The sequence below is a fragment of the Cephus cinctus genome, unplaced genomic scaffold, assembly GCF_000341935.2.
Source record: "Cephus cinctus unplaced genomic scaffold, Ccin1 Ccin1_scaffold0123, whole genome shotgun sequence".
Taxonomy (NCBI): domain Eukaryota; kingdom Metazoa; phylum Arthropoda; class Insecta; order Hymenoptera; family Cephidae; genus Cephus; species Cephus cinctus.
The window spans coordinates 2,815,087-2,829,892 of NW_014332857.1; the positions used below are offsets into that span (position 1 = coordinate 2,815,087).

At 40.1% G+C, this 14,806-nt stretch overlaps 1 long non-coding RNA gene across 1 annotated transcript in view; it reads left to right on the forward strand.

The window, feature by feature from the left end:
- The first annotated feature begins 287 nt into the window (after positions 1–287).
- The window catches only part of LOC107275164, a 19,925-nt gene continuing 5,406 nt past the window's right edge, over positions 288–14,806 (forward strand). Inside the window, exons 1-2 of the long non-coding RNA XR_001539636.2 lie at positions 288–372; positions 3,763–3,983. This is a non-coding gene — a long non-coding RNA (uncharacterized LOC107275164). The remainder of the gene's footprint in view (positions 373–3,762; positions 3,984–14,806) is intronic.

Below are 14,806 nucleotides of genomic sequence, written 5' to 3' on the forward strand. Positions count from 1 at the left end.
GGTAAGGTTTTTTATACTGTGTTAATTGTTGATTGATATGGTATTTTTTCTTATTGCTATTTGCCTCTGGAACCGGGTCTGGAGTGACAGGCTGGATTTCGATGGCGCTTCGCTGAGCTAAGGAGCAGATGTTCGCGGGAAGTGGGCTTCCGTGTACCTAGAAATTACCGCTATGAGTCCAAACGCCCGGCACCGCTTGATAACAATTATCGTCCCCTTTCAATTAGTCCCTTTAATTAGCCGATTTGGTCCTTCCAGGTATACCTGCCGCGTCAGTGTACCCCGTGGAAAGTTAATTCTACGTGGTCCATGGTCTGGAGGGACGATAGTGAAAAATAAATCTCTAGACGTAATTAGGTCAAATATTTTGAGGTGAGGATAAAAGAATTTTTATTTTTAAAAAATATTTTTGGCAACAGTTGGGGTACGGATACCCCCTTGCCGTGCTCAGAAAGTCTGTTGCGGTTTTTTGGATAATTTTTTTTTTCCATTTTCAGCCAAAATCGTTCCGCTTGCCAGGATTCCACGTTTCACCCTCCTTCGCTTATTTTTTTCCCGTGCCCCTCTTTTCTCCAATAATGAGTAATATGCTTGGCGCACTACGGGGGGAACGATTGTTTATGGATATTCTGGCTCTGTTCGCCTGCTGTCCGAACGAATGGATCCTCCTCATTGTTAAGAGGCGTCCTTCCATAAGGTTGCCGGCTTGATGCTCCGCTTAGCGCCGGCTTTAAAGTGCTCATAAAAGGGGACCGCGCTATGCCCGATCCCCAGTCCCCCATATACACGTCATTTCAAACCCGCACTTACACCCCGTAGAGAGCGGAAAGTCGGGTGAGGAAATGAATATGGATAAAAAAAAAATAGGGAAAATTTGGCCGGGTACCAAAAATTTAATATTTTCTTTTTTAATGCAATTTTAACCACACATTGACAGTGTGATTTATTGATACATTCATATGTGTTAGGTTAGGTTAGTTTATTACTTTACTGTCAGCAGACGATTCGAATGATTTTTTGAAAACCAAATTTTGTATATAGTGACTTCATATAGCGTGCTTCCAAATTTATATATATATATTAGGATGTCAGATATATTAAGAATGTATATCTAGTTGCGGCGTTGGGAAATGTCAAAAATAATGGCTACCATCGATTTAATAAAACGGTTGTCCCACGCGCTTGCATGCGGCACGTTTAGCTGTCACTGACGCACGTCATACGTTTTACCTCGATTTCACGGTTTAATAAAAGAAAAAAAGAAAAATACGTAAAAATAGGTTAGAGAAGCACATTTTTCGACGGTAGGTAACCAGATATCGATTTTTTCCTGAATTTCATATTTTTTGATAAAATTTAAAAAATTTTAAAAATTCAAAATTTCCAACAAAAAAAAGGTCACCTCAATTAGAACATGCACAGGTACCGGCCAATTAAATTTTTTGCTCCAACACCGGTCCTTACTGCCAAGGACTAATCTTGGCAGGAAACGTGTATAGGGACTTTGCCATTTGTTCCGTATTGCTTCTGGCTTCCGGTAAAAGGGAAGCCATGTCTCGTAGATGGCAATCAGGGTTTTCCTTCCGTCCGGGAAACAAATTGGGACGAGTACTCTCCTCTACCCAGATCGAGATACGAGGATACAATGCTAATGGGCTGGTAAGAATTTTGAAAAAGAATTTCAAAATTTTTTTCACTATAAAAAATTCATTTTTGAGATACCGTCGACTGACAAAGTGATAAGGGAAAAGATGGATTTCATAAAATCATCTCCTTTCGAGTTAAGGGTTGTTCGTTCAAGACAAACGACGACTCCTGCCACGCAACTTGCATACGATGATTTTACCTAATATTTATGACGTTAGATGTTCTCTCTGGCGTCGACAGGACCTGAAAGATACGATCTGTCGGAAGATTTTTTATTTGGTTGGTTAAACTGGGCCAGACATGGGAATCCGAGTTTGTAAGCTGCTCAAGTTTCTTTCTTGTGTTGCCGGCGCTCTTGGAGGTACAATGAATTTTCATAGGTCAACATCCACTCGTGCCCCCCCCTCACTCCCCCCCTACTTCCTACATCTGGTTCTCCCTATACTAGGTCACCCCTCTTCATCTCCTGTTGACTCCAGGGCTTTTCACCCCCTCTGCATTGGGCCAAGCCCCCGGGGTGTTTACATGTTTTAATAATTAGCCCAGGATGAATAATGCAGAGCAAACATATTGCTATAGTTGTGCCGGCTCGAGTTTCTTACCGACTGGATGAATGTCCGTGTATGGTTTAAAAATGCATACGGGATGCACCGGGGCGAAAGAGTGCAGTTGGTAGGAATTTTTTTTTTTTTTTTGAAAAATTTTTTATATTTTGAATTTTTTTTTTCCCCTTACAAAAGTTAAGTCTTCTACCACCACTTCGATCTCTCACGACTACCCCGCACTTCGCTCTCGGGAAAAATATTCTCGCGAGTTATTCGTTTGGAATTTCCAGCGACCTGCCTTTATCAAATCTCATCCGCGCGGATTCTGGAATGCTGGATGGATGGTCGAAGGGCGCGCACAAAGAGCTGTAAAATAAAACGGATGGATTTTTATTGTTCGGTTTTAACTGGAATTGTGCATTTTTTTCAATATTATTAGCACGACCATTATCTTGGGATATATGTATATATATACTGGTATTCCACAGTCTGTGACTAACGCGGATTAGGCCACTCAACGTCACCAAGTTCCCTGTGCTACCCCCCCGGTATACTGGCTGTCCGCCATTTTCTTCCATTCGATTTATTATCCCAAAGTTCATACCTCGCGATTTCTTTCACCCATTAAATATACTCATTCATCCCTATAAAAATTTAATACCTGTTCAATTTGTTCACCCTTATCATAAATTGGAAAATGTATTAAAAAAAATATTTTTTTTTTGGATCAACCCTAAAAATAATATTGCGCAATATAATTCGCAGTGTCAATGAGAAGTTATTTTTTTTACAAAAAATTATATTCATCATCAGACCATTCCATGTTTAATGTCCACCCGGTGTATTATTTGTGTAGTACGTTTCTACCCATTATATAGGGTGGACGATGAAGTCAGTAAGGGTTCGTCAGAGTAGGATGCAGTCGAGGGTTCGTAGACCAGGAGCATAGTGGGGAGGGACAGGAAGGGGAGTGTGACTGTATCAAATAAAAATGAGGATTCTCATAATAAGGGTAATAAAGCCTCTGACTATGGCTGCGAGTCTCCTGGTATTTACTAAGGGATGCACGTGAGAATGCGTGTACGGGATAGGTGATATAATAACAGTTTGTCCTGGTTTTCGCGTGACCAATATAAGGTGCCCCACGGGGATTCCTCATTTCGAACCCGGCAGGAGGCTCCGACGCCCTGGCCGAGAGGTTTAATTAAAATTTTTTGGGGAAACTTCATCGAACTTCAGGGCCATTTTATACCATTTCAGGCCACCTGCCAGCTGTTTGTTACACCTTACGAATAAAATCATTCCTTTTTTTCTTTATTTTTTCATGATACAATTATTTTCTGCAATTTCGCATAGTATGCACGTATCATACTGCAGTTACTCGTTATACGTATACTGTACTGCAGTTACGTATTATATGTATGTTATAGGTAACGTTATCGTTGTATATGCGTAACTGGACTTTAGACGATTTGAGTTATGGAGATTTTTTTTTTATTTCATAAATATTTTTTTTTGTCTAAATTTATAGAATTTGACAATAACGTTGGTAACATTTTTTTTTTTTTAGATTCAACAGTGCCTCACGTGGTTTGGTCATCATTGTCGATGGACCAAACGGAATGGTATTGGATTGCGTGTGCGTGTCGGGGACGGGAATGGGAAGTTGATTTAGACTGGAAATAAATACAGCAAAGAATCCCAGGAAGTCGTGCCGACTCTTTTGTAAGTCGAACGTCGCTGAAGAAATTTAGTAATGGAAGGATGAAGGTACATTTTAACTTGTACCAGGTGAGTTTTTTTTTTCTATCGCAAAGCAAGACCGGGGGGTGGGTCAGTAAAATTTATTTGATGTTGAATAATTATTTTTCTGTGGATTCAGTTGGACTTCCGTGTAGGTTGGAATTACGTATTCTTGGATACTTGAAAAGTTTAAACCCTCTTGGCAAGTCCGTGCCATTTATTTCTGGTAATTATACACGCACCTTTTGGTTGGGCGCTCGTTAAGAAAGCTATGAGGAAAAAGAAACAGAAGGTTGCGCAAGAAGTTTCGTGATACTCGCATTAATGTTCCGGCTTGTTTTTACAATGAGAAGGAGAACAAAATTGAGTACAAAAGGGACTAAGCAAAGAGTTACGGGTATCATTTTTGAGCCAAGAAGTATATGGGGTTTTGGTAGCAATTTTTTTTCGTATTCAAATTAATTCTTTTTTTTCGTTGCCAGTGTAAGTGAAATTTTGAACATGAATTTTTTTCAAAATATTTTTTTTTTCTTCAATCATTTATTCAGCAGGTCTTAAATGATTATTGAAGAGTCCTTAAGATGGGACGTGCATTGGAAAATTTATTAATTTGTTAATAACAATATGGATCGGTGCGATTTTACACGGCGGTAGTTGTTAATTACCGAATTGCAAATTGTAAATATTAAGTTCAGCCGATAAGGAAGTTCTTTTGGTAGAATAAAATTTTTATTTTTAAAAATAACCAGAGTATCCATTTTCTGACGTTTCTGGGAAAATTCTCAAATTTACACTATTTTGTCAATTTTTTTGTTTGTTCCTTTGTACGTATCTTAACCAACCTAAGCTGATGTGACCAAAACTAACATAACCTACCTAGAGCACGTTTGGGAAATCGGAATTGCAAACGGACGACGGAGGCGTTTGGACAACGTCCATACGAATTACATGCTCGAAGAGATTTCGAACTACGTGCGCAGACTCCCTTCAACCCTCTAACAGTTGAACCCTCTAAGCCGAGGCAAGGGTTGCGTCCCCAACCACTGGCCCGAGTAATGAGGTGCCTTAATTGACGTACGACTGCTTTTAAATGCAATAAATAAAGCCCCGTCGTACAGTATCCAGCGAGTAGCAAATATATGTATTAAGCGTGATCTGGAATAATTTTAAAAAATATGCCAAAATTTAATGAATATATATAACAAGTATGAATTTTTTCATTTTATTCATTATACAAGTATGATTGTTTCATTCGTTCTTTTTTAACCGAAATTCTATATGGCGCCAATTTTGAATCATTCCGACATAACGTAATTGGTTCGGGACTTTAATCGAGATAAGATTTTTTTAATCGGTCGTGTATCGCACTTTTGGAAGAATGATAAATTTTCATTTGGAGGATTAGAAAAATTTTGAAATTAAATTTTTCGAATTATTTTTTTACTCTGCAATGCATTTTTTTCTATTTGATCGTCACTGCGTATAGTGTATATATATAGAATGCATAAGGCTCTTTTTTTTTATATGAGATTACATTTTCCATGGTAGCGATTTACATTTTAATTAAAAGATCCTTTATTAATATTTCAGCCATGCAATTGTACGATTCGAACAATGTCTTTTTTTTTCTTGTATTTTTATGCACTGAGTTAACGGGAAATGACAGTTCCAGTTCTGCCCTGTTTTTGGTCTCGTGGATCCATTACGGCTTCCCATTCAGTTATCTTTTTTCCCCTGTTTTTATTCATTATCGCGACGGAATTCATAATCCTTTCATCTTTTCCGATGTTACGTAACGCGGTCGTTGGATATCGCGAAAGTGGGATTTCGCGTTAGATGAATTTGCAAAAATGCCAGCGTCTCGAAATTTTTCGCCTAAATTGCATTTTAATTTCCTGCTTTCAAACCTCAGTGAGAAATTCTGTTTTTCTTGAGGAATAAAGTAAGGAAACGTGTTTTGTTTTTTTGGCGTACCCTTTTTTTTTTTAATTTCACGTCGGAAATGAGAACGAATCGTAAATGAGATTTCGCGCGAATTACGGATAAATTCACTCTGCAGCGAACTACCTGCATTCGTGACCAACGTCACTGGAATTGGAATTTACAGAAGTCACACGGACCCGACCGATCTACGTAATTAGAGAAGTTGGCAAATGGGAGTAAACTGAGGACTGAAATAAAAAAATCTCACGATCTCGTTACATAACTTTGCCAAATGCATTTATTTACCCAGCATCCCCAAACAATTGAGTTCGCCACTAAATATCGACCCAAACCAATTTACCGTAATGCGCAAAATCACCGTATACCATTTCCATCTTATAAAATTCCCAAAAAAAAAATTCGCACGTGCCATTTTCAGACGAAAAAAAAAAAATTGCAAATCTCACCATATTCACGTGCGCCCATGATCACGAAAATTCACCCTCGAGTGACGATTTTAAAAAAAACCACCCCTACGCTCCACAGGGTTCAATAAGAAAACTTGAAAAAGACCCATAACCCCCCCCCCCCAAATGCATTTAAAACTGCAAAAGCAAAAAAGTCCCCATACGCAAAGACGACGTATTCCGAAGCGAAAGACACTTTTCAAAAGGGTTGTTTCAGGCATCCTAAAGCTACGAAGGACTAAGGGCTGCAAGAAAGGGGGTTGCTACTGGATGCATTTCGAAATGTGTCCTATCGTGGGATTGCGAGCACGTACCAGACACGGGTTGGGGTTGAACACGATTCGAATAGCAGCTCGTTGCTCACGCACGCGAGGGTAGCTAATTCTTTGAGACTACTTGCTTTCTAGATGTCTCGTACAGTTTCGCCACCCTGCTGTACGGTATATCGTATGTACATATATCTCCAGAATACACTATCCAAGAGTCAGCCTGGACGAACCAGCCCCTCACAACTTTATACGCATGTACGAAAATCCAGACCTTCGGCACCGACGGGTAACAACCCCTCCATCCCCTATTTCGAATACATCCACCATATTGGTCCATCGTCCTATGTCGTCACACTTTTCTTCTCACGCTACATGATTCCTCATCCGCGTTACGCACGCATCGATAGCCCCTGTAATGGCTACGGCTCACTTTGGCTTTTCTCGCTGGTAGATTTTGTCAAAAGGGTCCCTCCCTCGAACGCTAATACATTTTTTACATACCCTACAAGAGATTTCATTGCCGAGGACGTTAATTGACGTTGTTTTTGGATTTAAAAAAAATCATTAAAAATTGAAAAAAAAATTTTATCAAATTCGTATTATTGTTATTATTTGTCTTTTGGACTATTGGGCTCCTTGTGTTTTTACAGATCGGTATTGCTCATTTTTGATAAATTGGCGTCGACTGCCGTCGGTTCGATAAATAATCAGGGACCGTCGGAGGCTGTGCGGATCCCAGGGAATCGAAACTCAAACGAACGTGGTCGCGCACCCGCAGACATGCTTCGGTTCATGAATCGTTGGCAGGAGCTGTTTACTCAGTCTGCTCTCATCCCATCTCTATATGCACTAGCCAGCGCCGTGTGTCCACGCGATACTAATTGACCGCAACTACCCCAACCTGCGGCTGCTGAGACTCTGGGGATAACGGGCGGCCATTAATTTACGTATTCGGCCTACCATTTAAGTCACGTGGCTCGGAGTGACTTACGCGTGATAATCAATGGAGGAGAATGTCGTATAATAATTTTTATCGATCCACGTAAATTATCTATAGATCATTCGTACAGCTGGTGGGACGTTGCGGAAAATATTGATACACTTTTTTTTTACACGGGTAATTTGTGTGGCTCTTGATCAAGGGTTTACGTGTTGTATGTATTTTGTAGGGGTGTAGATTTTAAACAAGGGTTGGTCAATAATCATTTTTTTCGGTCTTTATTCTTGAGAACGGTTTTGATCACATGTAAAATTTAATTTGGTCCACTTGCTTTTGGGGATGTCAACTCCACGTTAGACAATGCTGTATCACGTCATCGACAGCAGACCCGGCGGCCATACAGTAGTTTGCAGGGTTGCTTCTCTAGTTTCATGGTTATGGCAGGTCCTTATCACGGCAGTCACCCGTAGCCAATACGTATTTACATCCCGAGGCGTTATATATATGTATACTGTATAGAGAAGTATTGTCATACCTTATCAATAAGTCATTTAAGTTTGCTGAATTTGAAATCGTACTTTATTTTTTGGAAAAAAAAATTTCCAAAAATTTATTTTTTGAGATGAATTTAGGAAAAAAATGTTTTTGGCACGAAAAAAATTTTTTACCACTCGACCAACCAAATGGTAGAAAATACTTTTCGTGGGACGTCGTGCGTACAGGTTTGCGCGAAACGATTGAATCGTAGGGGTGGTAGATGACAGACGCTGCATGTGACAGTTGAGCCTAGGGTTGTTTCTCGACCGTGGGACTTGACTGTCAGAAGTCGTTGGCAGATAGAAGGTAGGAGGGATGCCAATTGGCGAGAAACGGTGATCCAGACTGTTTTTGATATAATAATGTATGTATATACGTTAGCGATAAGCTCTTTGAAATCGTATCACTTTATGTGAGATAACGACTGGGCAATAAATATATATCTGAGCCGAAGTCACTTTGCAGTATATTTTCCTAGAATATGGCGGGATTCCAGAACGGCTCCGTCGAGAACCGTGAATATTCGCTCCATTGATATTCAATCGGTACGAATTATGCTCTCTGTTATTTCGTGAAATATTACCCGAGAGGCATTTGGCAGCGTGATAAAGTTTCACGTAAAATTTTGTAATCTCCGACATAAATAGTTAACCGTTACGTTGATACTTCGCTGAACAACCGAGCCATAGCTCATATACACGGAACGTTCAAAATGTCCCTAGAAAGTTTTCGAGGCCACGTGACTTTTCGATATTCAAGTAAAATCGCACGGAAAACTAGTTTGCTCGTAGTAAATTCAGATTTAGCACTTTACCACCCGGTATAGTATTATGTCCAAGGGATGATATTGTTAGCGAGTACGTTAGCTCGCATAGCAATCACAAGCTGCTCTGAACAGTAATTAACGAGTTTGGCGCAGCGTAAAGCACGTTCTCCGCGGAGGATATTGGTCGAGTTTAATTTTGGGAAGTGTGACGTCATTGGTGATTTTCACAAATTTAACCAAATTTCATATTCGGTTTAAAGAAAAGTATAACTTATGTACGAGAAATCTTTTTTTTTTTTTTTATACAATGAAAAATTTTCCTACGATTCAGGGCATCTGGGGGTAAACATTTTGTCGTTCGATTGACCTCGAACGCGCGTACGCTTTGATGAAATTTTTTCAAATTCGTACGGTATCTATTCCACACGGATTGGCCACGCGCATTTAACACGGAGGTCACGGCGCTACGGCGTCTCTCTTGCCTTAAATCGACGAAATGCTATCCTTGCTCCTTTGTTCGATTCAATCAATGGCGGCCGGACAAAAGGTGTTATGTTTTAGAGCGTTTCACGGTGCATTGTGGCCCCGTACTGGATTGCACCTGCAGGATTGATGGTTCCCCGATGACTGCGCGTTCACACGAGTACATACTCATACCACTCGTGAGGCCCACCCCCGCTTTGGGCGCATGCACATATATATAGGTTGGACGTGGGACTGCATTGAAATACAGACAATATTATATATACATATAGTTGTTACTCTACGGAGTGAACGCACGTACAGTCCGGCATCCGTGATCGAAAATGGGCTTTTCTGTATCCGAATGTAGCTGCGCTCGAGATTTTGTAGGAAAAACGTTTGTAGGGTAGGAAAAAAATTGGGAAAATAAAAAATACATGAAAATAGCCGCGAAAGAGTTACGGGTTTGAATTGAGGAAAAAAAAAAATTACTATTTTTTTTTTCCCGTTTCCTTCCTAGGGAATTTTTTGTGTGGGGATTATTGCACTCTGTCGCCCGGTAAACTTTTCGCGCGGCGGACAGTTTCGAATGAATTATCAATTCGTTTGGATTTATTGCAAATTCGTCAGTTTTCACTGTATTCCGTGCCCGGTCTATTACTTTTGAATGACAGGTATCTCATATTTGAGGATTTTCTCTATAAAAATTTTTTCATCCAATCCAAATTGATCTGACACTTTTACGTATCTGGATTCACCATTAGGATTCGTGTGGAAATGAATATCTAGAAAAGTGTATCTGATAATTCCCTAGGAAAATTCAAGGCTAATGAAATACCAGGGTACAGCGGTATGACTCTAGGGGAAAAATATGAAGTTGGCTATACCGATCTGTAAATCCGATCTGGTGACGCTTTCGAGCAAATAATCGTAAACAAGATGGCGTTATCGTTCAGTGGCGGTGCTTATGGGGAATTAAGGTCATGGGGGTGCCGCAGGCTTCCTGACAGTGACGTAGTCGAATGTTGCGTTGACGACGGAACCTGGCCAGAGCGTTAGAGGACGGGAGTGGTCAATTATATAAATTTTAACAAAAATAAAAAATTAAATTTTCATTCGAGACCTATCTCACTATCTGGTTACTTTAAGCACGTTGATTCTTCGCCGTTCAAGGAATGACATTCCCTAGGATATCAGATAGAATCGCACCCCGTCTCATTCCAGGAGATTAGCCAGCATGCACATTTCTCTAGGGAATTTTCTTCTTCGTTCTCTCCCCCGATGCACTCCTGCTTGCCTTTCAGTCTGACTTCTGTGGAGATACGATAGGCAGATAGGACGCTTATGGACCTATCTATCGTTTCATCTTGGCAATGAATGTCTCTCACGTATGTAACTGCCTATATTACGATAGCAATGTATTATACTGGCAAAGGATGTATTAATGGGACGAATTGCGACACGTAGGGATGCTGGATACTTTCGCGTGAGATTTCCTCGTCGAAGATTGCGATGGAATAATTTTCGAAAAAAATTATTATCGATTTTTTCAAAATTCCAATAATTCAATACCTTTACGCGAAACCGGAAAAAAAATTTCTCTCCGTAAATTAAATTATTAATTTTTTTTTTCCTCCTAAACAGTTCACTTTTTTGTTTTTATCCTTTTTTCTAGTTACCTCTCTCACCGGTCCGAATCAGGGCGCAATTTTTTATGAACCACCCAATAGGTATAGAACAATCGTTGTGGTCCAATAACGTGGCGAACCCAAGGGAGTCATCCCACCTGCCGCCATTCTGGCAGTTCTATCCATTCAGTCCCTGTCCTTCCTACATCCCAATGCCAAAGCAGAGTTTGCAGGACCTGAATTTCACCCCATTCGACTTGAATTAATGAAGCCCCCCTCCCCCCTCCCCCCCCTTACGGTGACGCCGGTTTCCTAACGGCAGTCACAATTCGTTAGGTTCCCGCTGTACGTTTCGCAACATAAATTGACCTCACGGGGTCAGTACTCTTGCATCAGGGACTCGAGACGAAGAGATTAGTCTTTTGTATGGCGGGAAATTTGAAAATTCGAAAGAGACTACTACTATTTCATTTATTCTGTTTTTTATCAAAAAAATATTAATTCCTTGCTAATCCTTTTTTTCACAATGGCCGATTAATATTTTTGCATTTTTTTTTTATATGACTTTCCGTTGGTACCATTGGTCGGTTAACGGTGAATGTCCCTGGGTGGAATGACGCCCTTTTTTTCTTTTCTCTTGTCCAACTGCTCGAAGGCTGAAATTAGTTTCTCCAATTGGAAAGCGAAAGTGTTACGGAAGTGGAGCAGCTTCGTGTAATTAGTCGTTACGACTAATGAAGTGTGCCGATGGCTGAGTGGATACAATGCGCATTGCCAGGCAGTGATTGCATTTACATCTGCCGACGGATATCGTAGGTCTCGGTTCTTATGTTAATCCGAGGCTTCATTATAACGGGCGTCCGTAATCTATTGTGAAGGGCGCGGATGAAGCGATGCTAATGAAAAATTGTATTTAGTAATTAATTATCATCAGCACTTCGAGGTATTTGAATTAGTCGTACTGTGTAAATAATTATAAAAAAAGTGCAAGTGCGCTTAACTTTTTTTTTTATTACGGTGAAAACTAGAAATTAAAAATTTTCGCGTACAGGACGATCCAAAAATATTTTTCATTCAATCCGAGTGCGATTCAACAGTCTTCGCGTTAAGGACTTCCTGCAATTTGCGCATTGCGCTTTTATCTATATTTGTCAATCAGGTCGGCATCTATCATTTACGTAATTATTCTACGTGCACGTGGAAAGATCAAATTTCCTGGCTGTAAATTGCCAGAATAATTACACTTCATTACCTCGACCTTCCCCGAGCTGTACGCACTGGTATTCCTCGTATGAAATTGCCAAGTTTTTTTTTCGACTGTTAAAAAAATATTTTTTTTTTCAAATTTCTGTAACGTTGGTCACGGTGCTGAATAAAATTACTGTGGCAGGATCAATCGATAAATAATCGACGCAATTAATCAACAGTTAGGCTCTTTTTTTTTTTTTTTTTTTTCCGTGAAATATCACGAAAATCCTGTATAATTGTTAATTCACGATATATTTGAAATTTCAAATTTTCGAATGGTATATGGTTAGCCATTTTTTGTTTGACTCCCTTTAAACGACTGTTACGTGTAAAATTGAACTCCTTTGCTTTTTTATTATATTTATTTTCCAATATGAGATGCCACAACGTGTTACGGGCTCATTTTTGATGGTTGGAGGGCCATTAGCAGCTTTCGACACACGATTCAATTTTCCATTAGAGGGATACTGAATTATGAAGATGACGCGCGTGACGAAGCGGGTTATGTCGACATAATACCCGGGGGCCCATAAATACTTCCCATTTCTTACAGGTGGAATAGACGTTTTGCCACGCTCATACGATCGACATTGTTCCCTTGACATATCCGTGGCTTCTACGTAAAAACGCGTGAGAAAGGTAGATCAGCATAAACATCGAAAATTTAATACAAAAAAATCCAAAAAAAAAGGCTGACCCTAAAATTCGAGTATGAGTAAAAAATGGTCAAAAAATTTTCGTCGATCAAAATCACCGATTTTGACTAAAAATATCGAATAGAAAAATATTTCGAATTTAATAAAAAAATTGCAGGATTAGCCATAGTGTATTAAATCGTAGAAATCCAATGAATGTCCGATCCAATGTAAATTGCTATACCGGGTGATCGGTAAGTCCCTGGTAAATAATTTGGCTGGAATTTCGAGACTAATGAGGGGGGAATTCGTTACGTAAGTTCGGATCGGGATTCGAGAGATCAGAAGGAAAAATCAGGTGCAGCCTGCATCGACACCTGGACAGGTGCGCCGCTTCGGGCATTGGGTGCGACCACTTAAAAAGGTTCGAGTATTGTCTCATTTATTTTTTTTCCTTCTTCCACCAATTCTTAATAAGCACCCTGGAACGTTTAGGGTAACAACGGCAAGAGCAACAACCCGTCCCTGTAATTAGGACACAGTGTATATACATATACAGGTATAAATTTAACGAAGACTCCAGTACAGCAGGTGTGTCAAGCAATGCGTATCAGAACGATCGAATTAATACGTCACGGTATCATTTCCGTTCTGGATATTTAAATAGTTCGAATAAAAGAAGAAGAAAAAAAAAACGAAAAAAAAAAACTTATTTCCTTCCATAAAACTTTCCACAGAAACGTCAATTGTACCGCGAAAGTTATTCGTGAGAATCGATCGGGAAGTTTATATTGAAAAATTTCTACTGACAGATCGATAGAACTTTTCGGCATTTTGTTATCGTCATGTTAATTAACTTTCTTTTTTTACGTATTCGGCTAAAAAAGACGTTTCGCGAATTTCAAAGAATCCCCGGTAAAATTCAATCGGCAGAATTCGGTTTGACTTTATTCACCTCTCTTGAAAAGTCCAATGACGGGGTTTCCTGTTTCTGACAGTCCCTGCCGATGGTTGTAGGTACGTACATATAATACTATACATATACATGTATATGCACAAGTTAGATCGTACCTATATAGGTATACAGGTACTCAGGCCGAAGGAACGTCGCGAGAGTGACGTAAGGTAAGGATGAATAAAGAGGAAGGGTGACGAGAAAAGGCAGTTGCTTAAAGGAGCGGGAGGGGGGCGGGGGGAGGGAGGGACGATCAGGATGTCTAAGGATGAGAAAAGGAGGGTGGAGCCAATCGGTAGAATTAAGGATTCCGGAGCGCGAGCCTCGTGATCCAATTATGGGCGGCATTGTCTTCTGAAACTACCGGAGCCCCTTATCTCACTCAGGTTGCTACTACTACTCTCTGTCCCTTTATCTTAAGGATACCTACCTACCTACCCATCTTCGTGTCCCTCCTCGATCAACCAACACAAACTCCTCAAGATGTTCCCGCAGCATCTTCCTTCTGGACCAAAACTTTTCTGTCTCTCGTTACGCGACCGATTCAACTTGCTGCACTTCGCTTTGGCTCCTTCCGCTTAACTATTTTTTTCTTTTTTTTTCGTCTTTTTCTTAACGAGGAACATATTTTTTTCAAGGGTCTTCAACTTTTTTTTTTTGCTTCTTTTTTTCAAAATTATACGCCACCCCTCTCTTTGGCTCGGCCATTCCCTTCGGATCTGGTATATCTGTATAGGGTCTATAGTCTATAGGTTGGCACTAGCTGGCATCCTCTTCAAATAACGAACCTTACTTATCGTATTAAGCTCCACTTGATTTTATAATGGGCCTTACGGCCCTGGTGAAGCATCGGTAATGCGATCCGATCGAGTGGAGCCCCCGGGGATGATTATATGCTCTCGGCCTTTAAAATAGCCACCCCTATTTCGATAGTGGTAGTAAATGTACTATAAACAGGATAAGGGTTGGTCTTCCGATTTTCTTGGGGACAGTGACGTTTCATGGAGACGGTCGAGCGGTGGGACTGTTGGTGGGGTTGGT